This window comes from Symphodus melops, assembly GCF_947650265.1.
Source record: "Symphodus melops genome assembly, chromosome: 16".
Classification (NCBI taxonomy): domain Eukaryota; kingdom Metazoa; phylum Chordata; class Actinopteri; order Labriformes; family Labridae; genus Symphodus; species Symphodus melops.
In genome coordinates this window covers 16212591-16238771 of record NC_136706.1, presented here as the reverse complement: position 1 = coordinate 16238771, position 26181 = coordinate 16212591, and positions in this window count along the sequence as shown.

Here is a 26181-nt window from a genome sequence, read left to right as displayed (position 1 = left end):
GAAGTCCCTGAACCTTTTTGTTCCTGAAGAGAAGTCCATGAACCTTTTAGGTCTATGAAGAGAAGTCCCTGAACCTTTTAGTCCTGGGAAGAGAAGTTCCTGAACCTTTTAGTTCTGAGAAGAGAAGTCCCTGAACCTTTTAGTTCTGTGAAGAGAAGTAACTGAACCTTTTAGTTCTGTGAAGAGAAGTCCCTGAACCTTTAAGTTCCTGAAGAGAAGTCTGTGAACATTTTAGTTCTATGAAGAGAAGTCCCTGAACCTTTAGTTCTATGAGGAGAAGTCCCTGAACCTTTAGTTCTATCAGGAGAAGTCCCTGAACCTTTTAGTTCTATGAAGAGTAGTCCCTGAACCATTTAGTTCTGAGAAGAGATGTCCATGAACCTTTTAGTTCTATGAAGAGAAGTCCCTGAACCTTTTAGTTCTATGAAGAGACTGAACCTTTTAGTTCTGAGAAGAGAAGTCCCTGAACCTTTTAGTTATATGAAGAGAAGTCCCTGAACCTTTTAGTTCTTGGAAGAGAAGTCCCTGAACCTTATAGTTCTGACAAGAGAAGTCCCTGAACCTTTTAGTTCTTGGAAGAGAAGTCCCTGAACCTTTTGGTTCCTGAAGAGAAGTCCCTGAACCTTTTAGTTCTTGGAAGAGAAGTCCCTGAACCTTTTAGTTCTTGGAAGAGAAGTCCCTGAACCTTTTTGTTCTGAGAAGAGAAGTCCATGAACCTTTTAGTTCTATGAAGAGAAGTTCTTGAACCTTTTAGTTCCTGCAGTGAAGTCCCTGAACCTTTTATTTCTATGAAGAGAAGTCCCTGAACCTTTTATTTCTATGAAGAGAAGTCCCTGAACCTTTTAGTTCTATGAAGAGAAGTCCCTGAACCTTTTGGTTCCTGAAGAGAAGTCCCTGAACCTTTTAGTTCTTGGAAGAGAAGTCCCTGAACCTTTTAGTTCCTGCAGTGAAGTCCCTGAACCTTTTATTTCTATGAAGAGAAGTCCCTGAACCTTTTAGTTCCTGAAGAGAAGTCCATGAACCTATTAGGTCTATGAAGAGAAGTCCCTGAACCTTTTAGTTCTGGGAAGAGAAGTTCCTGAACCTTTTAGTTCTGAGAAGAGAAGTCCCTGAACCTTTTAGTTCTATGAAGAGAAGTACCTGAACCTTTTAGTTCTGTGAAGAGAAGTCCCTGAGCCTTTTTGTTCTTTGCAGAGAAGTCCCTGAACCTTTTATTTCTATGAAGAGAAGTCCCTGAACCTTTTAGTTCTATGAAGAGAAGTCCCTGAACCTTTTAGTTCTATGAAGAGAAGTTCCTGAACCTTTTAGTTCCTGCAGAGAAGTCCCTGAACCTTTTATTTCTAAGAAGAGAAGTCCCTGAACCTTTTAGTTCCTGAAGAGAAGTCCATGAACCCTTTAGGTCTATGAAGAGAAGTCCCTGAACCTTTTAGTTCCTGAAGAGAAGTCCATGAACCTATTAGGTCTATGAAGAGAAGTCCCTGAACCTTTTAGTCCTGGGAAGAGAAGTTCCTGAACCTTTTAGTTCTTTGCAGAGAAGTCCCTGAACCTTTTATTTCTATGAAGAGAAGTCCCTGAACCTTTTAGTTCTATGAAGAGAAGTCCCTGAACCTTTTAGTTCCATGAAGAGAAGTTCCTGAACCTTTTAGTTCCTGAAGAGAAGTCCATGAACCTATTAGGTCTATGAAGAGAAGTCCCTGAACCTTTTAGTTCTGGGAAGAGAAGTTCCTGAACCTTTTAGTTCTGAGAAGAGAAGTCCCTGAACCTTTTCGTTCTATGAAGAGAAGTCCCTGAACCTTTTAGTTCCTGAAGAGAAGTCCATGAACCTTTTAATTCTATGACGAGGATTCCCTGAACCTATTAGTTCTTGGAAGAGAAGTCCCTGAACCTTTTAGTTCTTGGAAGAGAAGTCCCTGAACCTTTTAGTTCTGACAAGAGAAGTCCCTGAACCTTTTAGTTCTTGGAAGAGAAGTCCCTGAACCTTTTTGTTCCTGAAGAGAAGTCCATGAACCTTTTAGGTCTATGAAGAGAAGTCCCTGAACCTTTTAGTCCTGGGAAGAGAAGTTCCTGAACCTTTTAGTTCTGAGAAGAGAAGTCCCTGAACCTTTTAGTTCTGTGAAGAGAAGTAACTGAACCTTTTAGTTCTGTGAAGAGAAGTCCCTGAACCTTTAAGTTCCTGAAGAGAAGTCTGTGAACATTTTAGTTCTATGAAGAGAAGTCCCTGAACCTTTAGTTCTATGAGGAGAAGTCCCTGAACCTTTAGTTCTATCAGGAGAAGTCCCTGAACCTTTTAGTTCTATGAAGAGTAGTCCCTGAACCATTTAGTTCTGAGAAGAGATGTCCATGAACCTTTTAGTTCTATGAAGAGAAGTCCCTGAACCTTTTAGTTCTATGAAGAGACTGAACCTTTTAGTTCTGAGAAGAGAAGTCCCTGAACCTTTTAGTTATATGAAGAGAAGTCCCTGAACCTTTTAGTTCTAAGAAGAGAAGTCCCTGAAACTTTTAGTTCTATGACGAAGAGTCCCTGAAACTTTTAGTTCCTGACGAGAAGTCCCTGAACCTTTTAGATCTATGAAGAGAAGTCCCTGAACCTTTTAGTTCCTGAAGAGAAGTTCCTGAAACTTTTAGTTCTAAGAGAAGTCCCTGAACCCTTTAGTTCTGAGAAGAGAAGTCCCTGAACCTTTTAGTTCTTGGAAGAGAAGTCCCTGAACCTTTTAGTTCTGACAAGAGAAGTCCCTGAACCTTTTAGTTCTATGAAGAGAAGTCCCTGAACCTTTTATTTGTATGAAGAGAAGTCCCTGAACCTTTTAGTTCCTGAAGAGAAGTCCATGAACCTATTAGGTCTATGACGAGAAGTCCCTGAACCTTTTAGTTCTGGGAAGAGAAGTTCCTGAACCTTTTAGTTCTGAGAAGAGAAGTCCCTGAACCTTTTAGTTCTATGAAGAGAAGTACCTGAACCTTTTAGTTCTGTGAAGAGAAGTCCCTGAGCCTTTTAGTTCTTTGCAGAGAAGTCCCTGAACCTTTTATTTCTATGAAGAGAAGTCCCTGAACCTTTTAGTTCTATGAAGAGAAGTCCCTGAACCTTTTAGTTCTATGAAGAGAAGTTCCTGAACCTTTTAGTTCCTGCAGAGAAGTCCCTGAACCTTTTATTTCTATGAAGAGAAGTCCCTGAACCTTTTAGTTCCTGAAGAGAAGTCCATGAACCTTTTAGGTCTATGAAGAGAAGTCCCTGAACCTTTTAGTTCTGGGAAGAGAAGTTCCTGAACCTTTTAGTTCTGAGAAGAGAAGTCCCTGAACCTTTTAGTTCTAAGAAGAGAAGTCCCTGAAACTTTTAGTTCTATGACGAAGAGTCCCTGAACCTTTTAGTTCCTGACGAGAAGTCCCTGAACCTTTTAGATCTATGAAGAGAAGTCCCTGAACCTTTTAGTTCCTAAAGAGAAGTTCCTGAACCTTTTAGTTCTAAGAGAAGTCCCTGAACCTTTTAGTTCTTTGAAGAGATGTCTCTGAACCTTGTAGTTCTTGAAGAGAAGTCCATGAACCTTTTAGTTCTGTGAGGAGAAGTCCCTGAACCTTTTAGTTCTTGCAAGAGAAGTCCATGAACTTTTGAGTTCTAAGACGAGAAGTCCCTGAACCATTTAGTTCTGAGAAGAGAAGTCCCTGAACCTTTTAGTTCTTGGAAGAGAAGTCCCTGAACCTTTTAGTTCTGACAAGAGAAGTCCCTGAACCTTTTAGTTCTATGAAGAGAAGTCCCTGAACCTTTTGGTTCCTGAAGAGAAGTCCCTGAACCTTTTAGTTCTTGGAAGAGAAGTCCCTGAACCTTTTAGTTCTTGGAAGAGAAGTCCCTGAACCTTTTAGTTCTGAGAAGAGAAGTCCCTGAACCTTTTAGTTCTATGAAGAGAAGTACCTGAACCTTTTAGTTCTGTGAAGAGAAGTCCCTGAGCCTTTTAGTTCTTTGCAGAGAAGTCCCTGAACCTTTTATTTCTATGAAGAGAAGTCCCTGAACCTTTTAGTTCTATGAAGAGAAGTCCCTGAACCTTTTAGTTCTATGAAGAGAAGTTCCTGAACCTTTTAGTTCCTGCAGAGAAGTCCCTGAACCTTTTATTTCTATGAAGAGAAGTCCCTGAACCTTTTAGTTCCTGAAGAGAAGTCCATGAACCTTTTAGGTCTATGAAGAGAAGTCCCTGAACCTTTTAGTTCTGGGAAGAGAAGTTCCTGAACCTTTTAGTTCTGAGAAGAGAAGTCCCTGAACCTTTTAGTTCTAAGAAGAGAAGTCCCTGAAACTTTTAGTTCTTTGAAGAGATGTCTCTGAACCTTGTAGTTCTTGAAGAGAAGTCCATGAACCTTTTAGTTCTGTGAGGAGAAGTCCCTGAACCTTTTAGTTCTTGCAAGAGAAGTCCATGAACTTTTGAGTTCTAAGACGAGAAGTCCCTGAACCATTTAGTTCTTTGAAGAGATGTCTCTGAACCTTGTAGTTCTTGAAGAGAAGTCCATGAACCTTTTAGTTCTGTGAGGAGAAGTCCCTGAACCTTTTAGTTCTATGAAGAGAAGTCCATGAACTTTTGAGTTCTAAGACGAGAAGTCCCTGAACCATTTAGTTCTGAGAAGAGAAGTCCCTGAACCTTTTAGTTCTTGGAAGAGAAGTCCCTGAACCTTTTAGTTCTGACAAGAGAAGTCCCTGAACCTTTTAGTTCTATGAAGAGAAGTCCCTGAACCTTTTGGTTCCTGAAGAGAAGTCCCTGAACCTTTTAGTTCTTGGAAGAGAAGTCCCTGAACCTTTTAGTTCTTGGAAGAGAAGTCCCTGAACCTTTTTGTTCTGAGAAGAGAAGTCCATGAACCTTTTAGTTCTATGAAGAGAAGTTCTTGAACCTTTTAGTTCCTGCAGTGAAGTCCCTGAACCTTTTATTTCTATGAAGAGAAGTCCCTGAACCTTTTAGTTCCTGAAGAGAAGTCCATGAACCTATTAGGTCTATGAAGAGAATTCCCTGAACCTTTTAGTTCTGGGAAGAGAAGTTCCTGAACCTTTTAGTTCTGAGAAGAGAAGTCCCTGAACCTTTTAGTTCTATGAAGAGAAGTACCTGAACCTTTTAGTTCTGTGAAGAGAAGTCCCTGAGCCTTTTTGTTCTTTGCAGAGAAGTCCCTGAACCTTTTATTTCTATGAAGAGAAGTCCCTGAACCTTTTAGTTCTATGAAGAGAAGTCCCTGAACCTTTTAGTTCTATGAAGAGAAGTTCCTGAACCTTTTAGTTCCTGCAGAGAAGTCCCTGAACCTTTTATTTCTAAGAAGAGAAGTACCTGAACCTTTTAGTTCCTGAAGAGAAGTCCATGAACCCTTTAGGTCTATGAAGAGAAGTCCCTGAACCTTTTAGTTCCTGAAGAGAAGTCCATGAACCTATTAGGTCTATGAAGAGAAGTCCCTGAACCTTTTAGTCCTGGGAAGAGAAGTTCCTGAACCTTTTAGTTCTGAGAAGAGAAGTCCCTGAACCTTTTAGTTCTATGAAGAGAAGTACCTGAACCTTTTAGTTCTGTGAAGAGAAGTCCCTGGGCCTTTTAGTTCTTTGCAGAGAAGTCCCTGAACCTTTTATTTCTATGAAGAGAAGTCCCTGAACCTTTTAGTTCTATGAAGAGAAGTCCCTGAACCTTTTAGTTCCATGAAGAGAAGTTCCTGAACCTTTTAGTTCCTGAAGAGAAGTCCATGAACCTATTAGGTCTATGAAGAGAAGTCCCTGAACCTTTTAGTTCTGGGAAGAGAAGTTCCTGAACCTTTTAGTTCTGAGAAGAGAAGTCCCTGAACCTTTTCGTTCTATGAAGAGAAGTCCCTGAACCTTTTAGTTCCTGAAGAGAAGTTCCTGAACCTTTTAGTTCCTGAAGAGAAGTCCATGAACCTTTTAATTCTATGACGAGAATTCCCTGAACCTTTTAGTTCTTGGAAGAGAAGTCCCTGAACCTTTTAGTTCTGACAAGAGAAGTCCCTGAACCTTTTAGTTCTATGAAGAAAACTGAAAAACTGAATTTCCCCTCGCGGGATTAATACAGTATATGAAAAAAAAAAAAAAAAAAAAAAAGTTAAATGAAGAGAAGTCCCTGAACCTTTTAGTTCTAAGAAGAGAAGTCCCTGAACCTTTAGTTCTATGAGGAGAAGTCCCTGAACCTTTAGTTCTATGAGGAGAAGTCCCTGAACCTTTTAGTTCTATGAAGAGAAGTCCCGGAACCTTTAGTTCTATGAAGAGATGTCCCTGAACCTTTTAGTTCCTGAAGAGAAGTCCCTGAACCTTTTAGTTCTATGAGAAGTCCCTGAACCTTTTAGCTCTATGAAGAGTAGTCCCTGAACCTTTTAGTTCGGAGAAGAGAAGTCCATGAACCTTTTAGTTCTATGAAGAGAAGTCCCTGAACCTTTTAGTTCTATGAAGAGACTGAACCTTTTAGTTCTGAGAAGAGAAGTCCCTGAACCTTTTAGTTATGGGCGGCAGTAGCTCAGTCTGTAGGGACTTGGGTTGGGAACCGGAGGGTCGCCGGATCAAGTCCCGTCACGGACCAAGTCCGGAAATTGGTCTGGTAGCTGGAGAGGTGCCAGTCCACTTCCTGAGCATTGCCGAGGTGCCCCTGAGCAAGGCACCGAACCCCAACAACTGCTCTGGGGCGCTCTCTGTGGGCAGCCCCCTCACTCTGAGACCTCTCCATTAATGCAGAGTGAAAACTGAAAACTGAATTTCCCCTCGCGGGATTAATGAAGTATATGAAAAAAAAAAAAAAAAAAAAAAGTTATATGAAGAGAAGTCCCTGAACCTTTTAGTTCTAAGAAGAGAAGTCCCTGAACCTTTTAGTTCTTTGAAGAGATGTCTCTGAACCTTTTAGTTCCTGAAGAGAAGTCCATGAACCTTTTAGTTCTAACACGAGAAGTCCCTGAACCATTTAGTTCTGAGAAGAGAAGTCCCTGAACCTTTTCGTTCTAAGAAGAGAAGTCCCTGAACCTTTTCGTTCTATGAAGAGAAGTCCCTGAACCTATAGCTCTATGAAGAGAAGTCCCTGAACCTTTTAGTTCTATGAAGAGACGTCCCTGAACCTTTTAGTTCTGAGAAGAGAATTCCTGAACCTTTTAGTTCCTGAAGAGAAGTCCGTGAACCTTTTAGTTCTATGAAGAAAACTGAAAAACTGAATTTCCCCTCGAGGGATTAATAAAGTATATGAAAAAAAAAAAAAAAAAAAAAAAAGTTATATGAAGAGAAGTCCCTGAACCTTTTAGTTCTAAGAAGAGAAGTCCCCGAACCTTTAGTTCTATGAGGAGAAGTCCCTGAACCTTTTAGTTCTATGAAGAGAAGTCCCGGAACCTTTAGTTCTATGAAGAGATGTCCCTGAACCTTTTAGTTCCTGAAGAGAAGTCCCTGAACCTTTTAGTTCTATGAGAAGTCCCTGAACCTTTTAGTTCTATGAAGAGTAGTCCCTGAACCTTTTAGTTCTGAGAAGAGAAGTCCCTGAACCTTTTAGTTCTAAGAAGAGAAGTCCCTGAAACTTTTAGTTCTATGACGAAGAGTCCCTGAACCTTTTAGTTCCTGAAGAGAAGTCCGTGAACCTTTTAGTTCTATGAAGAAAACTGAAAAACTGAATTTCCCCTCGAGGGATTAATAAAGTATATGAAAAAAAAAAAAAAAAAAAAAAAAAGTTATATGAAGAGAAGTCCCTAAACCTTTTAGTTCTAAGAAGAGAAGTCCCCGAACCTTTAGTTCTATGAGGAGAAGTCCCTGAACCTTTTAGTTCTATGAAGAGAAGTCCCGGAACCTTTAGTTCTATGAAGAGATGTCCCTGAACCTTTTAGTTCCTGAAGAGAAGTCCCTGAACCTTTTAGTTCTATGAGAAGTCCCTGAACCTTTTAGTTCTATGAAGAGTAGTCCCTGAACCTTTTAGTTCTGAGAAGAGAAGTCCCTGAACCTTTTAGTTCTAAGAAGAGAAGTCCCTGAAACTTTTAGTTCTATGACGAAGAGTCCCTGAACCTTTTAGTTCCTGAAGAGAAGTTCCTGAACCTTTTAGTTCCTGAAGAGAAGTCCATGAACCTTTTAATTCTATGACGAGGATTCCCTGAACCTTTTAGTTCTTGGAAGAGAAGTCCCTGAACCTTTTAGTTCTTGGAAGAGAAGTCCCTGAACCTTTTAGTTCTTGGAAGAGAAGTCCCTGAACCTTTTTGTTCCTGAAGAGAAGTCCATGAACCTTTTAGGTCTATGAAGAGAAGTCCCTGAACCTTTTAGTCCTGGGAAGAGAAGTCCCTGAACCTTTTAGTTCTGTGAAGAGAAGTAACTGAACCTTTTAGTTCTGTGAAGAGAAGTCCCTGAACCTTTAAGTTCCTGAAGAGAAGTCTGTGAACCTTTTAGTTCTATGAAGAGAAGTCCCTGAACCTTTAGTTCTATGAGGAGAAGTCCCTGAACCTTTAGTTCTATGAGGAGAAGTCCCTGAACCTTTTAGTTCTATGAAGAGATGTCCCGGAACCTTTAGTTCTATGAAGAGATGTCCCTGAACCTTTTAGTTCCTGAAGAGAAGTCCCTGAACCTTTTAGTTCTATGAGGAGAAGTCCCTGAACCTTTTAGTTCTATGAAGAGTAGTCCCTGAACCATGTAGTTCTGAGAAGAGATGTCCATGAACCTTTTAGTTCTATGAAGAGAAGTCCCTGAACCTTTTAGTTCTATGAAGAGACTGAACCTTTTAGTTCTGAGAAGAGAAGTCCCTGAACCTTTTAGTTATATGAAGAGAAGTCCCTGAACCTTTTAGTTCTAAGAAGAGAAGTCCCTGAAACTTTTAGTTCTATGACGAAGAGTCCCTGAAACTTTTAGTTCCTGACGAGAAGTCCCTGAACCTTTTAGATCTATGAAGAGAAGTCCCTGAACCTTTTAGTTCCTGAAGAGAAGTTCCTGAAACTTTTAGTTCTAAGAGAAGTCCCTGAACCCTTTAGTTCTGAGAAGAGAAGTCCCTGAACCTTTTAGTTCTTGGAAGAGAAGTCCCTGAACCTTTTAGTTCTGACAAGAGAAGTCCCTGAACCTTTTAGTTCTATGAAGAGAAGTCCCTGAACCTTTTTGGTCTGAGAAGAGAAGTCCATGAACCTTTTAGTTCTATGAAGAGAAGTTCCTGAACCTTTTATTTCTATGAAGAGAAGTCCCTGAACCTTTTGGTTCCTGAAGAGAAGTCCCTGAACCTTTTAGTTCTTGGAAGAGAAGTCCCTGAACCTTTTAGTTCTTGGAAGAGAAGTCCCTGAACCTTTTTGTTCTGAGAAGAGAAGTCCATGAACCTTTTAGTTCTATGAAGAGAAGTTCTTGAACCTTTTAGTTCCTGCAGTGAAGTCCCTGAACCTTTTATTTCTATGAAGAGAAGTCCCTGAACCTTTTAGTTCCTGAAGAGAAGTCCATGAACCTATTAGGTCTATGAAGAGAAGTCCCTGAACCTTTTAGTTCTGGGAAGAGAAGTCCCTGAACCTTTTAGTTCTATGAAGAGAAGTTCCTGAACCTTTTAGTTCCTGCAGAGAAGTCCCTGAACCTTTTATTTCTAAGAAGAGAAGTCCCTGAACCTTTTAGTTCCTGAAGAGAAGTCCATGAACCCTTTAGGTCTATGAAGAGAAGTCCCTGAACCTTTTAGTTCCTGAAGAGAAGTCCATGAACCTATTAGGTCTATGAAGAGAAGTCCCTGAACCTTTTAGTCCTGGGAAGAGAAGTTCCTGAACCTTTTAGTTCTGAGAAGGGAAGTCCCTGAACCTTTTAGTTCTATGAAGAGAAGTACCTGAACCTTTTAGTTCTGTGAAGAGAAGTCCATGAACCTATTAGGTCTATGACGAGAAGTCCCTGAACCTTTTAGATCTATGAAGAGAAGTCCCTGAACCTTTTAGTTCCTAAAGAGAAGTTCCTGAACCTTTTAGTTCTAAGAGAAGTCCCTGAACCTTTTAGTTCTTTGAAGAGATGTCTCTGAACCTTGTAGTTCTTGAAGAGAAGTCCATGAACCTTTTAGTTCTGTGAGGAGAAGTCCCTGAACCTTTTAGTTCTTGCAAGAGAAGTCCATGAACTTTTGAGTTCTAAGACGAGAAGTCCCTGAACCATTTAGTTCTGAGAAGAGAAGTCCCTGAACCTTTTAGTTCTTGGAAGAGAAGTCCCTGAACCTTTTAGTTCTGACAAGAGAAGTCCCTGAACCTTTTAGTTCTATGAAGAGAAGTCCCTGAACCTTTTGGTTCCTGAAGAGAAGTCCCTGAACCTTTTAGTTCTTGGAAGAGAAGTCCCTGAACCTTTTAGTTCTTGGAAGAGAAGTCCCTGAACCTTTTAGTTCTGAGAAGAGAAGTCCCTGAACCTTTTAGTTCTATGAAGAGAAGTACCTGAACCTTTTAGTTCTGTGAAGAGAAGTCCCTGAGCCTTTTAGTTCTTTGCAGAGAAGTCCCTGAACCTTTTATTTCTATGAAGAGAAGTCCCTGAACCTTTTAGTTCTATGAAGAGAAGTCCCTGAACCTTTTAGTTCTATGAAGAGAAGTTCCTGAACCTTTTAGTTCCTGCAGAGAAGTCCCTGAACCTTTTATTTCTATGAAGAGAAGTCCCTGAACCTTTTAGTTCCTGAAGAGAAGTCCATGAACCTTTTAGGTCTATGAAGAGAAGTCCCTGAACCTTTTAGTTCTGGGAAGAGAAGTTCCTGAACCTTTTAGTTCTGAGAAGAGAAGTCCCTGAACCTTTTAGTTCTAAGAAGAGAAGTCCCTGAAACTTTTAGTTCTTTGAAGAGATGTCTCTGAACCTTGTAGTTCTTGAAGAGAAGTCCATGAACCTTTTAGTTCTGTGAGGAGAAGTCCCTGAACCTTTTAGTTCTTGCAAGAGAAGTCCATGAACTTTTGAGTTCTAAGACGAGAAGTCCCTGAACCATTTAGTTCTTTGAAGAGATGTCTCTGAACCTTGTAGTTCTTGAAGAGAAGTCCATGAACCTTTTAGTTCTGTGAGGAGAAGTCCCTGAACCTTTTAGTTCTATGAAGAGAAGTCCATGAACTTTTGAGTTCTAAGACGAGAAGTCCCTGAACCATTTAGTTCTGAGAAGAGAAGTCCCTGAACCTTTTAGTTCTTGGAAGAGAAGTCCCTGAACCTTTTAGTTCTGACAAGAGAAGTCCCTGAACCTTTTAGTTCTATGAAGAGAAGTCCCTGAACCTTTTGGTTCCTGAAGAGAAGTCCCTGAACCTTTTAGTTCTTGGAAGAGAAGTCCCTGAACCTTTTAGTTCTTGGAAGAGAAGTCCCTGAACCTTTTTGTTCTGAGAAGAGAAGTCCATGAACCTTTTAGTTCTATGAAGAGAAGTTCTTGAACCTTTTAGTTCCTGCAGTGAAGTCCCTGAACCTTTTATTTCTATGAAGAGAAGTCCCTGAACCTTTTAGTTCCTGAAGAGAAGTCCATGAACCTATTAGGTCTATGAAGAGAATTCCCTGAACCTTTTAGTTCTGGGAAGAGAAGTTCCTGAACCTTTTAGTTCTGAGAAGAGAAGTCCCTGAACCTTTTAGTTCTATGAAGAGAAGTACCTGAACCTTTTAGTTCTGTGAAGAGAAGTCCCTGAGCCTTTTTGTTCTTTGCAGAGAAGTCCCTGAACCTTTTATTTCTATGAAGAGAAGTCCCTGAACCTTTTAGTTCTATGAAGAGAAGTCCCTGAACCTTTTAGTTCTATGAAGAGAAGTTCCTGAACCTTTTAGTTCCTGCAGAGAAGTCCCTGAACCTTTTATTTCTAAGAAGAGAAGTACCTGAACCTTTTAGTTCCTGAAGAGAAGTCCATGAACCCTTTAGGTCTATGAAGAGAAGTCCCTGAACCTTTTAGTTCCTGAAGAGAAGTCCATGAACCTATTAGGTCTATGAAGAGAAGTCCCTGAACCTTTTAGTCCTGGGAAGAGAAGTTCCTGAACCTTTTAGTTCTGAGAAGAGAAGTCCCTGAACCTTTTAGTTCTATGAAGAGAAGTACCTGAACCTTTTAGTTCTGTGAAGAGAAGTCCCTGGGCCTTTTAGTTCTTTGCAGAGAAGTCCCTGAACCTTTTATTTCTATGAAGAGAAGTCCCTGAACCTTTTAGTTCTATGAAGAGAAGTCCCTGAACCTTTTAGTTCCATGAAGAGAAGTTCCTGAACCTTTTAGTTCCTGAAGAGAAGTCCATGAACCTATTAGGTCTATGAAGAGAAGTCCCTGAACCTTTTAGTTCTGGGAAGAGAAGTTCCTGAACCTTTTAGTTCTGAGAAGAGAAGTCCCTGAACCTTTTCGTTCTATGAAGAGAAGTCCCTGAACCTTTTAGTTCCTGAAGAGAAGTTCCTGAACCTTTTAGTTCCTGAAGAGAAGTCCATGAACCTTTTAATTCTATGACGAGAATTCCCTGAACCTTTTAGTTCTTGGAAGAGAAGTCCCTGAACCTTTTAGTTCTGACAAGAGAAGTCCCTGAACCTTTTAGTTCTATGAAGAAAACTGAAAAACTGAATTTCCCCTCGCGGGATTAATACAGTATATGAAAAAAAAAAAAAAAAAAAAAAAGTTAAATGAAGAGAAGTCCCTGAACCTTTTAGTTCTAAGAAGAGAAGTCCCTGAACCTTTAGTTCTATGAGGAGAAGTCCCTGAACCTTTAGTTCTATGAGGAGAAGTCCCTGAACCTTTTAGTTCTATGAAGAGAAGTCCCGGAACCTTTAGTTCTATGAAGAGATGTCCCTGAACCTTTTAGTTCCTGAAGAGAAGTCCCTGAACCTTTTAGTTCTATGAGAAGTCCCTGAACCTTTTAGCTCTATGAAGAGTAGTCCCTGAACCTTTTAGTTCGGAGAAGAGAAGTCCATGAACCTTTTAGTTCTATGAAGAGAAGTCCCTGAACCTTTTAGTTCTATGAAGAGACTGAACCTTTTAGTTCTGAGAAGAGAAGTCCCTGAACCTTTTAGTTATGGGCGGCAGTAGCTCAGTCTGTAGGGACTTGGGTTGGGAACCGGAGGGTCGCCGGATCAAGTCCCGTCACGGACCAAGTCCGGAAATTGGTCTGGTAGCTGGAGAGGTGCCAGTCCACTTCCTGAGCATTGCCGAGGTGCCCCTGAGCAAGGCACCGAACCCCAACAACTGCTCTGGGGCGCTCTCTGTGGGCAGCCCCCTCACTCTGAGACCTCTCCATTAATGCAGAGTGAAAACTGAAAACTGAATTTCCCCTCGCGGGATTAATGAAGTATATGAAAAAAAAAAAAAAAAAAAAAAGTTATATGAAGAGAAGTCCCTGAACCTTTTAGTTCTAAGAAGAGAAGTCCCTGAACCTTTTAGTTCTTTGAAGAGATGTCTCTGAACCTTTTAGTTCCTGAAGAGAAGTCCATGAACCTTTTAGTTCTAACACGAGAAGTCCCTGAACCATTTAGTTCTGAGAAGAGAAGTCCCTGAACCTTTTCGTTCTAAGAAGAGAAGTCCCTGAACCTTTTCGTTCTATGAAGAGAAGTCCCTGAACCTATAGCTCTATGAAGAGAAGTCCCTGAACCTTTTAGTTCTATGAAGAGACGTCCCTGAACCTTTTAGTTCTGAGAAGAGAATTCCTGAACCTTTTAGTTCCTGAAGAGAAGTCCGTGAACCTTTTAGTTCTATGAAGAAAACTGAAAAACTGAATTTCCCCTCGAGGGATTAATAAAGTATATGAAAAAAAAAAAAAAAAAAAAAAAAGTTATATGAAGAGAAGTCCCTGAACCTTTTAGTTCTAAGAAGAGAAGTCCCCGAACCTTTAGTTCTATGAGGAGAAGTCCCTGAACCTTTTAGTTCTATGAAGAGAAGTCCCGGAACCTTTAGTTCTATGAAGAGATGTCCCTGAACCTTTTAGTTCCTGAAGAGAAGTCCCTGAACCTTTTAGTTCTATGAGAAGTCCCTGAACCTTTTAGTTCTATGAAGAGTAGTCCCTGAACCTTTTAGTTCTGAGAAGAGAAGTCCCTGAACCTTTTAGTTCTAAGAAGAGAAGTCCCTGAAACTTTTAGTTCTATGACGAAGAGTCCCTGAACCTTTTAGTTCCTGAAGAGAAGTCCGTGAACCTTTTAGTTCTATGAAGAAAACTGAAAAACTGAATTTCCCCTCGAGGGATTAATAAAGTATATGAAAAAAAAAAAAAAAAAAAAAAAAAGTTATATGAAGAGAAGTCCCTAAACCTTTTAGTTCTAAGAAGAGAAGTCCCCGAACCTTTAGTTCTATGAGGAGAAGTCCCTGAACCTTTTAGTTCTATGAAGAGAAGTCCCGGAACCTTTAGTTCTATGAAGAGATGTCCCTGAACCTTTTAGTTCCTGAAGAGAAGTCCCTGAACCTTTTAGTTCTATGAGAAGTCCCTGAACCTTTTAGTTCTATGAAGAGTAGTCCCTGAACCTTTTAGTTCTGAGAAGAGAAGTCCCTGAACCTTTTAGTTCTAAGAAGAGAAGTCCCTGAAACTTTTAGTTCTATGACGAAGAGTCCCTGAACCTTTTAGTTCCTGAAGAGAAGTTCCTGAACCTTTTAGTTCCTGAAGAGAAGTCCATGAACCTTTTAATTCTATGACGAGGATTCCCTGAACCTTTTAGTTCTTGGAAGAGAAGTCCCTGAACCTTTTAGTTCTTGGAAGAGAAGTCCCTGAACCTTTTAGTTCTTGGAAGAGAAGTCCCTGAACCTTTTTGTTCCTGAAGAGAAGTCCATGAACCTTTTAGGTCTATGAAGAGAAGTCCCTGAACCTTTTAGTCCTGGGAAGAGAAGTCCCTGAACCTTTTAGTTCTGTGAAGAGAAGTAACTGAACCTTTTAGTTCTGTGAAGAGAAGTCCCTGAACCTTTAAGTTCCTGAAGAGAAGTCTGTGAACCTTTTAGTTCTATGAAGAGAAGTCCCTGAACCTTTAGTTCTATGAGGAGAAGTCCCTGAACCTTTAGTTCTATGAGGAGAAGTCCCTGAACCTTTTAGTTCTATGAAGAGATGTCCCGGAACCTTTAGTTCTATGAAGAGATGTCCCTGAACCTTTTAGTTCCTGAAGAGAAGTCCCTGAACCTTTTAGTTCTATGAGGAGAAGTCCCTGAACCTTTTAGTTCTATGAAGAGTAGTCCCTGAACCATGTAGTTCTGAGAAGAGATGTCCATGAACCTTTTAGTTCTATGAAGAGAAGTCCCTGAACCTTTTAGTTCTATGAAGAGACTGAACCTTTTAGTTCTGAGAAGAGAAGTCCCTGAACCTTTTAGTTATATGAAGAGAAGTCCCTGAACCTTTTAGTTCTAAGAAGAGAAGTCCCTGAAACTTTTAGTTCTATGACGAAGAGTCCCTGAAACTTTTAGTTCCTGACGAGAAGTCCCTGAACCTTTTAGATCTATGAAGAGAAGTCCCTGAACCTTTTAGTTCCTGAAGAGAAGTTCCTGAAACTTTTAGTTCTAAGAGAAGTCCCTGAACCCTTTAGTTCTGAGAAGAGAAGTCCCTGAACCTTTTAGTTCTTGGAAGAGAAGTCCCTGAACCTTTTAGTTCTGACAAGAGAAGTCCCTGAACCTTTTAGTTCTATGAAGAGAAGTCCCTGAACCTTTTTGGTCTGAGAAGAGAAGTCCATGAACCTTTTAGTTCTATGAAGAGAAGTTCCTGAACCTTTTATTTCTATGAAGAGAAGTCCCTGAACCTTTTGGTTCCTGAAGAGAAGTCCCTGAACCTTTTAGTTCTTGGAAGAGAAGTCCCTGAACCTTTTAGTTCTTGGAAGAGAAGTCCCTGAACCTTTTTGTTCTGAGAAGAGAAGTCCATGAACCTTTTAGTTCTATGAAGAGAAGTTCTTGAACCTTTTAGTTCCTGCAGTGAAGTCCCTGAACCTTTTATTTCTATGAAGAGAAGTCCCTGAACCTTTTAGTTCCTGAAGAGAAGTCCATGAACCTATTAGGTCTATGAAGAGAAGTCCCTGAACCTTTTAGTTCTGGGAAGAGAAGTCCCTGAACCTTTTAGTTCTATGAAGAGAAGTTCCTGAACCTTTTAGTTCCTGCAGAGAAGTCCCTGAACCTTTTATTTCTAAGAAGAGAAGTCCCTGAACCTTTTAGTTCCTGAAGAGAAGTCCATGAACCCTTTAGGTCTATGAAGAGAAGTCCCTGAACCTTTTAGTTCCTGAAGAGAAGTCCATGAACCTATTAGGTCTATGAAGAGAAGTCCCTGAACCTTTTAGTCCTGGGAAGAGAAGTTCCTGAACCTTTTAGTTCTGAGAAGGGAAGTCCCTGAACCTTTTAGTTCTATGAAGAGAAGTACCTGAACCTTTTAGTTCTGTGAAGAGAAGTCCCTGGGCCTTTTATTTCTTTGCAGAGAAGTCCCTGAACCTTTTATTTCTATGAAGAGAAGTCCCTGAACCTTTTAGTTCTATGAAGAGAAGTCCCTGAACCTTTTAGTTCCATGAAGAGAAGTTCCTGAACCTTTTAATTCTATGACGAGAATTCCCTGAACCTTTTAGTTCTTGGAAGAGAAGTCCCTGAACATTTTAGTTCTGACAAGAGAAGTACCTGAACCTTTTAGTTCTATGAAGAGAAGTCCCTGAACCTTTTAGATCTATGAAGAGAAGTCCCTGAACCTTTTAGTTCATGAAGAGAAGTTCCTTAACCTTTTAGTACTAAGAGAAGTCCCTGAACCTTTTAGTTCTTTGAAGAGATGTCTCTGCACCTTTTAGTTCCTGGAAGAGAAGTCCATGAACCTTTTAGTTCTGTGAGGAGAAGTCCCTGAACCTTTTAGTTCTTGCAAGAGAAGTCCATGAACTTTTGAGTTCTAAGACGAGAACTCCCTGAACCATTTAGTTCTGAGAAGAGAAGTCCCTGAACCTTTTCGTTCTATGAAGAGAAGTCCCTGAACCTTTTAGTTCCTGAAGAGAAGTTCCTGAACCGTTTAGTTCCTGAAGAGAAGTCCATGAACCTTTTAATTCTATGACGAGAATTACCTGAACCTTTTAGTTCTTGGAAGAGAAGTCCCTGAACCTTTTAGTTCTATGAAGAGAAGTCCCTGAACCTTTTAGTTCCTGAAGAGAAGTCCCTGAAGCTTTTAGTTCTTGGAAGAGAAGTCCCTGAACCTTTTAGTTCTGAGAAGAGAAGTCCCTGAACCTTTTAGTTCTTGGAAGAGAAGTCCCTGAACCTTTTTGTTCTGAGAAGAGAAGTCCATGAACCTTTTAGTTCTATGAAGAGAAGTTCCTGAACCTTTTAGTTCCTGCAGAGAAGTCCCTGAACCTTTTATTTCTATGAAGAGAAGTCCCTGAACCTTTTAGTTCCTGAAGAGAAGTCCATGAACCTTTTAGGTCTATGAAGAGAAGTCCCTGAACCTTTTAGTCCTGGGAAGAGAAGTTCCTGAACCTTTTAGTTCTGAGAAGAGAAGTCCCTGAACCTTTTAGTTCGATGAAGAGAAGTACCTGAACCTTTTAGTTCTGTGAAGAGAAGTCCCTGAACCTTTAAGTTCCTGAAGAGAAGTCCGTGAACCTTTTAGTTCTATGAAGAGATGTCCCTGAACCTTTTAGTTCCTGAAGAGAAGTCCCTGAACCTTTAGTTCTATGAGGAGAAGTCCCTGAACCTTTTAGTTCTTGCAAGAGAAGTCCATGAACTTTTGAGTTCTAAGACGAGAAGTCCCTGAACCATTTAGTTCTGAGAAGAGAAGTCCATGAACCTTTTAGTTCTATGAAGAGATGTCCCGGAACCTTTAGTTCTATAAAGAGATGTCCCTGAACCTTTTAGTTCCTGAAGAGAAGTCCCTGAACCTTTTAGTTCTATGAGGAGAAGTCCCTGAACCTTTTAGTTATATGAAGAGTAGTCCCTGAACCTTTTAGTTCTGAGAAGAGAAGTCCATGAACCTTTTAGTTCTATGAAGAGAAGTCCCTGAACCTTTTAGTTCTATGAAGAGACTGAAACTTTTAGTTCTGAGAAGAGAAGTCCCTGAACCTTTTAGTTATATGAAGAGAAGTCCCTGAACCTTTTAGTTCTAAGAAGAGAAGTCCCTGAAACTTTTAGTTCTATGACGAAGAGTCCCTGAACCTTTTAGTTCCTGACGAGAAGTCCCTGAACCTTTTAGATCTATGAAGAGAAGTCCCCGAACCTTTTAGTTCCTGAAGAGAAGTTCCTGAACCTTTTAGTTCTAAGAGAAGTCCCTGAACCTTTTAGTTCTTTGAAGAGATGTCTCTGAACGTTGTAGTTCCTGAAGAGAAGTCCATGAACCTTTTAGTTCTGTGAGGAGAAGTCCCTGAACCTTTTAGTTCTTGCAAGAGAAGTCCATGAACGTTTGAGTTCTAAGACGAGAAGTCCCTGAACCATTTAGTTCTCAGAAGAGAAGTCCCTGAACCTTTTCGTTCTATGAAGAGAAGTCCCTGAACCTTTTAGTTCCTGAAGAGAAGTTCCTGAACCTTTTAGTTCCTGAAGAGAAGTCCATGAACCTTTTAATTCTATGACGAGAATTCCCTGAACCTTTTAGTTCTTGGAAGAGAAGTCCCTGAACCTTTTAGTTCTGACAAGAGAAGTCCCTGAACCTTTTAGTTCTATGAAGAGAAGTCCCTGAACTTTTTGGTTCCTGAAGAGAAGTCCCTGAAACTTTTAGTTCTTGGAAGAGAAGTCCCTGAACCTTTTTTGTTCTGAGAAGAGAAGTCCCTGAACCTTTTAGTTCTTGGAAGAGAAGTCCCTGAACCTTTTTGTTCTGAGAAGAGAAGTCCATGAACCTTTTAGTTCTATGAAGAGAAGTTCCTGAACCTTTTAGTTCCTGCAGTGAAGTCCCTGAACCTTTTATTTCTATGAAGAGATGTCCCTGAACCTTTTAGTTCCTGAAGAGAAGTCCATGAACCTATTAGGTCTATGAAGAGAAGTCCCTGAACCTTTTAGTTCTGGGAAGAGACGTTCCTGAACCTTTTAGTTCTGAGAAGAGAAGTCCCTGAACCTTTTAGTTCCATGAAGAGAAGTACCTGAACCTTTTAGTTCCTGAAGAGAAGTCCATGAACCTTTTAATTCTATGACGAGAATTCCCTGAACCTTTTAGTTCTTGGAAGAGAAGTCCCTTAACCTTTTAGTTCTGACAAGAGAAGTCCCTGAACCTTTTAGTTCTATGAAGAGTAGTCCTTGAACCATTTAGTTCTGAGAAGAGATGTCCATGAACCTTTTAGTTCCTGAAGAGAAGTCCCTGAACCTTTTAGTTCTTGGAAGAGAAGTCCCTGAACCTTTTAGTTCTGAGAAGAGAAGTCCCTGAACCTTTTAGTTCTTGGAAGAGAAGTCCCTGAACCTTTTTGTTCTGAGAAGAGAAGTCCATGAACCTTTTAGTTCTATGAAGAGAAGTTCCTGAACCTTTTAGTTCCTGCAGAGAAGTCCCTGAACCTTTTATTTCTATGAAGAGAAGTCCCTGAACCTTTTAGTTCCTGAAGAGAAGTCCCTGAACCTTTTAGTTCTATGAAGAGAAGTACCTGAACCTTTTAGTTCTGTGAAGAGAAGTCCCTGAACCTTTAAGTTCCTGAAGAGAAGTCCGTGAACCTTTTAGTTCTATGAAGAGATGTCCCTGAACCTTTTAGTTCCTGAAGAGAAGTCCCTGAACCTTTAGTTCTATGAGGAGAAGTCCCTGAACCTTTTAGTTCTATGAAGAGATGTCCCGGAACCTTTAGTTCTATAAAGAGATGTCCCTGAACCTTTTAGTTCCTGAAGAGAAGTCCCTGAACCTTTTAGTTCTATGAGGAGAAGTCCCTGAACCTTTTAGTTAAATGAAGAGAAGTCCCTGAACCTTTTAGTTCTAAGAAGAGAAGTCCCTGAAACTTTTAGTTCTTTGACGAAGAGTCCCTGAACCTTGTAGTTCCTGACGAGAAGTCCCTGAACCTTTTAGATCTATGAAGAGAAGTCCCCGAACCTTTTAGTTCCTGAAGAGAAGTTCCTGAACCTTTTAGTTCTAAGAGAAGTCCCTGAACCTTTTAGTTCTTTGAAGAGATGTCTCTGAACCTTGTAGTTCCTGAAGTGAAGTCCATGAACCTTTTAGTTCTGTGAGGAGAAGTCCCTGAACCTTTTAGTTCTTGCAAGAGAAGTCCATGAACTTTTGAGTTCTAAGACGAGAAGTCCCTGAACCATTTAGTTCTGAGAAGAGAAGTCCCTGAACCTTTTCGTTCTATGAAGAGTAGTCCCTGAACCTTTTAGTTCCTGAAGAGAAGTTCCTGAACCTTTTAGTTCCTCAAGAGAAGTCCATGAACCTTTTAATTCTATGACGAGAATTCCCTGAACCTTTTAGTTCTTGGAAGAGAAGTCCCTGAACCTTTTAGTTCTGACAAGAGAAGTCCCTGAAACTTTTAGTTCTTGGAAGAGAAGTCCCTGAACCTTTTAGTTCTGAGAAGAGAAGTCCATGAACCTTTTAGTTCTATGAAGAGAAGTTCCTGAACCTTTTAGTTCCTGCAGTGAAGTCCCTGAACCTTTTATTTCTATGAAGAGATGTCCCTGAACCTTTTAGTTCCTGAAGAGAAGTCCATGAACCTATTAGGTCTATGAAGAGAAGTCCCTGAACCTTTTAGTTCTGGGAAGAGACGTTCCTGAACCTTTTAGTTCTGAGAAGAGAAGTCCCTGAACCTTTTAGTTCTATGAAGAGAAGTACCTGAACCTTTTAGTTCTGTGAAGAGAAGTCCCTGAACCTTTAGTTCTATGAGGAGAAGTCCCTGAACCTTTAGTTCTATGAGGAGAAGTCCCTGAACCTTTTAGTTCTATGAAGAGAAGTCCCGGAACCTTTAGTTCTATGAAGAGATGTCCCTGAACCTTTTAGTTCCTGAAGAGAAGTTCCTGAACCTTTTAGTTCCTGAAGAGAAGTCCATGAACCTTTTAATTCTATGACGAGAATTCCCTGAACCTTTTAGTTCTTGGAAGAGAAGTCCCTGAACCTTTTAGTTCAGACAAGAGAAGTCCCTGAACCTTTTAGTTCTATGAAGAGAAGTCCCTGAACCTTTTGGTTCCTGAAGAGAAGTCCCTGAACCTTTTAGTTCTTGGAAGAGACGTCCCTGAACCTTTTTGTTCTGAGAAGAGAAGTCCATGAACCTTTTAGTTCTATGAAGAGAAGTTCCTGAACCTTTTAGTTCCTGCAGAGAAGTCCCTGAACCTTTTATTTCTATGAAGAGAAGTCCCTGAACCTTTTAGTTCCTGAAGAGAAGTCCATGAACCTATTAGGTCTATGAAGAGAAGTCCCTGAACCTTTTAGTTCTGGGAAGAGAAGTTCCTGAACCTTTTAGTTCTGAGAAGAGAAGTCCCTGAACCTTTTAGTTCTATGAAGAGAAGTACCTGAACCTTTTAGTTCTGTGAAGAGAAGTCCCTGAACTTTTAAGTTCCTGAAGAGAAGTCCGTGAACCTTTTAGTTCTATGAAGAGAAGTCCCTGAACCTTTAGTTCTATGAGAAGAAGTCCCTGAACCTTTAGTTCTATGAGGAGAAGTCCCTGAACCTTTTAGTTCTATGAAGAGATGTCCCGGAACCTTTAGTTCTATGAAGAGATGTCCCTGAACCTTTTAGTTCCTGAAGAGAAGTCCCTGAACCTTTTAGTTCTATGAGGAGAAGTCCCTGAACCTTTTAGTTACATGAAGAGTAGTCCCTGAACCTTTTAGTTCTGAGAAGAGAAGTCCATGAACCTTTTAGTTCTATGAAGAGAAGTCCCTGAACCTTTTAGTTCTATGAAGAGACTGAACCTTTTAGTTCTGAGAAGAGAAGTCCATGAACCTTTTAGTTCTATGAAGAGAAGTCCATGAACCTTTTAGTTCTATGAAGAGATGTCCATGAACCTTTTAATTCTATGACGAGAATTCCCTGAACCTTTTAGTTCTTGGAAGAGAAGTCCCTGAACCTTTTAGTTCTGACAAGAGAAGTCCCTGAACCTTTTAGTTCTATGAAGAGAAGTCCCTGAACCTTTTAGTTCCTGAAGAGAAGTCCCTGAACCTTTTAGTTCTTGGAAGAGACGTCCCTGAACCTTTTAGTTCTGAGAAGAGAAGTCCCTGAACCTTTTAGTTCTTGGAAGAGAAGTCCCTGAACCTTTTTGTTCTGAGAAGAGAAGTCCATGAACCTTTTAGTTCTATGAAGAGAAGTTCCTGAACCTTTTAGTTCCTGCAGAGAAGTCCCTGAACCTTTTATTTCTATGAAGAGAAGTCCCTGAACCTTTTAGTTCCTGAAGAGAAGTCCATGAACCTTTTAGGTCTATGAAGAGAAGTCCCTGAACCTTTTAGTCCTTGGAAGAGAAGTTCCTGAACCTTTTAGTTCTGAGAAGAGAAGTCCCTGAACCTTTTAGTTCTATGAAGAGAAGTACCTGAACCTTTTAGTTCTGTGAAGAGAAGTCCCTGAACCTTTAAGTTCCTGAAGAGAAGTCCGTGAACCTTTTAGTTCTATGAAGAGATGTCCCTGAACCTTTTAGTTCCTGAAGAGAAGTCCCTGAACCTTTAGTTCTATGAGGAGAAGTCCCTGAACCTTTTAGTTCTATGAAGAGATGTCCCGGAACCTTTAGTTCTATAAAGAGATGTCCCTGAACCTTTTAGTTCCTGAAGAGAAGTCCCTGAACCTTTTAGTTCTATGAGGAGAAGTCCCTGAACCTTTTAGTTATATGAAGAGTATTCCCTGAACCTTTTAGTTCTGAGAAGAGAAGTCCATGAACCTTTTAGTTCTATGAAGAGAAGTCCCTGAACCTTTTAGTTCTATGAAGAGACTGAAACTTTTAGTTCTGAGAAGAGAAGTCCCTGAACCGTTTAGTTATATGAAGAGAAGTCCCTGAACCTTTTAGTTCTAAGAAGAGAAGTCCCTGAAACTTTTAGTTCTATGACGAAGAGTCCCTGAACCTTTTAGTTCCTGACGAGAAGTCCCTGAACCTTTTAGATCTATGAAGAGAAGTCCCCGAACCTTTTAGTTCCTGAAGAGAAGTTCCTGAACCTTTTAGTTCTAAGAGAAGTCCCTGAACATTTTAGTTCTTTGAAGCGGTGTCTCTGAACCTTGTAGTTCCTGAAGAGAAGTCCATGAACCTTTTAGTTCTGTGAGGAGAAGTCCCTGAACCTTTTAGTTCTTGCAAGAGAAGTCCATGAACTTTTGAGTTCTAAGACGAGAAGTCCCTGAACCATTTAGTTCTGAGAAGAGAAGTCCCTGAACCTTTTCGTTCTATGAAGAGAAGTCCCTGAACCTTTTAGTTCCTGAAGAGAAGTTCCTGAACCTTTTAGTTCCTGAAGAGAAGTCCATGAACCTTTTAATTCTATGACGAGAATTCCCTGAACCTTTTAGTTCTTGGAAGAGAAGTCCCTGAACCTTTTAGTTCTGACAAGAGAAGTCCCTGAACCTTTTAGTTCTATGAAGAGAAGTCCCTGAACCTTTTGGTTCCTGAAGAGAAGTCCCTGAAACTTTTAATTCTTGGAAGAGAAGTCCCTGAACCTTTTTGTTCTGAGAAGAGAAGTCCCTGAACCTTTTAGTTCTTGGAAGAGAAGTCCCTGAACCTTTTTGTTCTGAGAAGAGAAGTCCATGAACCTTTTAGTTCTATGAAGAGAAGTTCCTGAACCTTTTAGTTCCTGCAGTGAAGTCCCTGAACCTTTTATTTCTATGAAGAGATGTCCCTGAACCTTTTAGTTCCTGAAGAGAAGCTCATGAACCTATTAGGTCTATGAAGAGAAGTCCCTGAACCTTTTAGTTCTGGGAAGAGAAGTTCCTGAACCTTTTAGTTCTGAGAAGAGAAGTCCCTGAACCTTTTAGTTCTATGAAGAGAAGTACCTGAACCTTTTAGTTCTGTGAAGAGAAGTCCCTGAACCTTTAGTTCTATGAGGAGAAGTCCCTGAACCTTTAGTTCTATGAGGAGAAGTCCCTGAACCTTTTAGTTCTATGAAGAGAAGTCCCGGAACCTTTAGTTCTATGAAGAGATGTCCCTGAACCTTTTAGTTCCTGAAGAGAAGTCCCTGAACCTTTTAGTTCTATGAGAAGTCCCTGAACCTTTTAGTTCTATGAAGAGTAGTCCCTGAACCTTTTAGTTCTGAGAAGAGAAGTCCATGAACCTTTTAGTTCTATGAAGAGAAGTCCCTGAACCTTTTAGTTCTATGAAGAGACTGAACCTTTTAGTTCTGAGAAGAGAAGTCCCTGAACCTTTTAGTTATGGGCGGCAGTAGCTCAGTCTGTAGGGACTTGGGTTGGGAACCGGAGGGTCGCCGGTTCAAGTCCCGGCACGGACCAAGTCAGGTAATTGGTCTGGTAGATGGAGAGGTGCCAGTCCACTTCCTGAGCATTGCCGAGGTGCCCCTGAGCAAGGCACCGAACCCCAACAACTGCTCTGGGGCGCTCTCTGTGGGCAGCCCCCTCACTCTGAGACCTCTCCATTAATGCAGAGTGAAAACTGAAAACTGAATTTCCCCTCGCGGGATTAATGAAGTATATAAAAAAAAAAAAAAAAAAAAAAGTTATATGAAGAGAAGTCCCTGACCCTTTTAGTTCTAAGAAGAGAAGTCCCTGAAACTTTTAGTTCTATGACGAAGAGTCCCTGAACCTTTTAGATCCTGAAGAGAAGTCCCTGATCGTTTTAGATCTCTGAAGAGAAGTCCCTGAACCTTTTAGTTCCTGAAGAGAAGTTCCTGAACCTTTTAGTTCTAAGAGAAGTCCCTGAACCTTTTAGTTCTTTGAAGAGATGTCTCTGAACCTTTTAGTTCCTGAAGAGAAGTCCATGAACCTTTTAGTTCTAACACGAGAAGTCCCTGAACCATTTAGTTCTGAGAAGAGAAGTCCCTGAACCTTTTCGTTCTGAGAAGAGAAGTCCCTGAACCTTTTCGTTCTATGAAGAGAAGTCCCTGAACCTTTTAGTTCCTGAAGAGAAGTTCCTGAACCTTTTAGTTCCTGAAGAGAAGTCCATGAACCTTTTAATTCTATGACGAGGATTCCCTGAACCTTTTAGTTCTTGGAAGAGAAGTCCCTGAACCTTTTAGTTCTTGGAAGAGAAGTCCCTGAACCTTTTAGTTCTGACAAGAGAAGTCCCTGAACCTTTTAGTTCTTGGAAGAGAAGTCCCTGAACCTTTTTGTTCCTGAAGAGAAGTCCATGAACCTTTTAGGTCTATGAAGAGAAGTCCCTGAACCTTTTAGTCCTGGGAAGAGAAGTTCCTGAACCTTTTAGTTCTGAGAAGAGAAGTGCCTGAACCTTTTAGTTCTGTGAAGAGAAGTAACTGAACCTTTTAGTTCCTGAAGAGAAGTCTGTGAACATTTTAGTTCTATGAAGAGAAGTCCCTGAACCTTTAGTTCTATGAGGAGAAGTCCCTGAACCTTTAGTTCTATGAGCAGAAGTCCCTGAACCTTTTAGTTCTATGAAGAGATGTCCCGGAACCTTTAGTTCTATGAAGAGATGTCCCTGAACCTTTTAGTTCCTGAAGAGAAGTCCCTGGACCTTTTAGTTCTATGAGGAGAAGTCCCTGAACCTTTTAGTTCTATGAAGAGTAGTCCCTGAACCATTTAGTTCTGAGAAGAGATGTCCATGAACCTTTTAGTTCTATGAAGAGAAGTCCCTGAACCTTTTAGTTCTATGAAGAGACTGAACCTTTTAGTTCTGAGAAGAGAAGTCCCTGAACCTTTTAGTTATATGAAGAGAAGTCCCTGAACCTTTTAGTTCTAAGAAGAGAAGTCCCTGAACCTTTTAGTTCTATGAAGAGACTGAACCTTTTAGTTCTGAGAAGAGAAGTCCCTGAACCTTTTAGTTATATGAAGAGAAGTCCCTGAACCTTTTAGTTCCTGAAGAGAAGTTCCTGAAACTTTTAGTTCTAAGAGAAGTCCCTGAACCTTTTAGTTCTGAGAAGAGAAGTCCCTGAACCTTTTAGTTCTTGGAAGAGAAGTCCCTGAACCTTTTAGTTCTGACAAGAGAAGTCCCTGAACCTTTTAGTTCTATGAAGAGAAGTCCCTGAACCTTTTGGTTCCTGAAGAGAAGTCCCTGAACCTTTTAGTTCTTGGAAGAGAAGTCCCTGAACCTTTTAGTTCTTGGAAGAGAAGTCCCTGAACCTTTTTGTTCTGAGAAGAGAAGTCCATGAACCTTTTAGTTCTATGAAGAGAAGTTCTTGAACCTTTTAGTTCCTGCAGTGAAGTCCCTGAACCTTTTATTTCTATGAAGAGAAGTCCCTGAACCTTTTAGTTCCTGAAGAGAAGTCCCTGAACCTTTTAGTTCTGTGAAGAGAAGTTCCTGAACCTTTTAGTTCTGAGAAGAGAAGTCCCTGAACCTTTTAGTTCTATGAAGAGAAGTACCTGAACCTTTTAGTTCTGTGAAGAGAAGTCCCTGAGCCTTTTTGTTCTTTGCAGAGAAGTCCCTG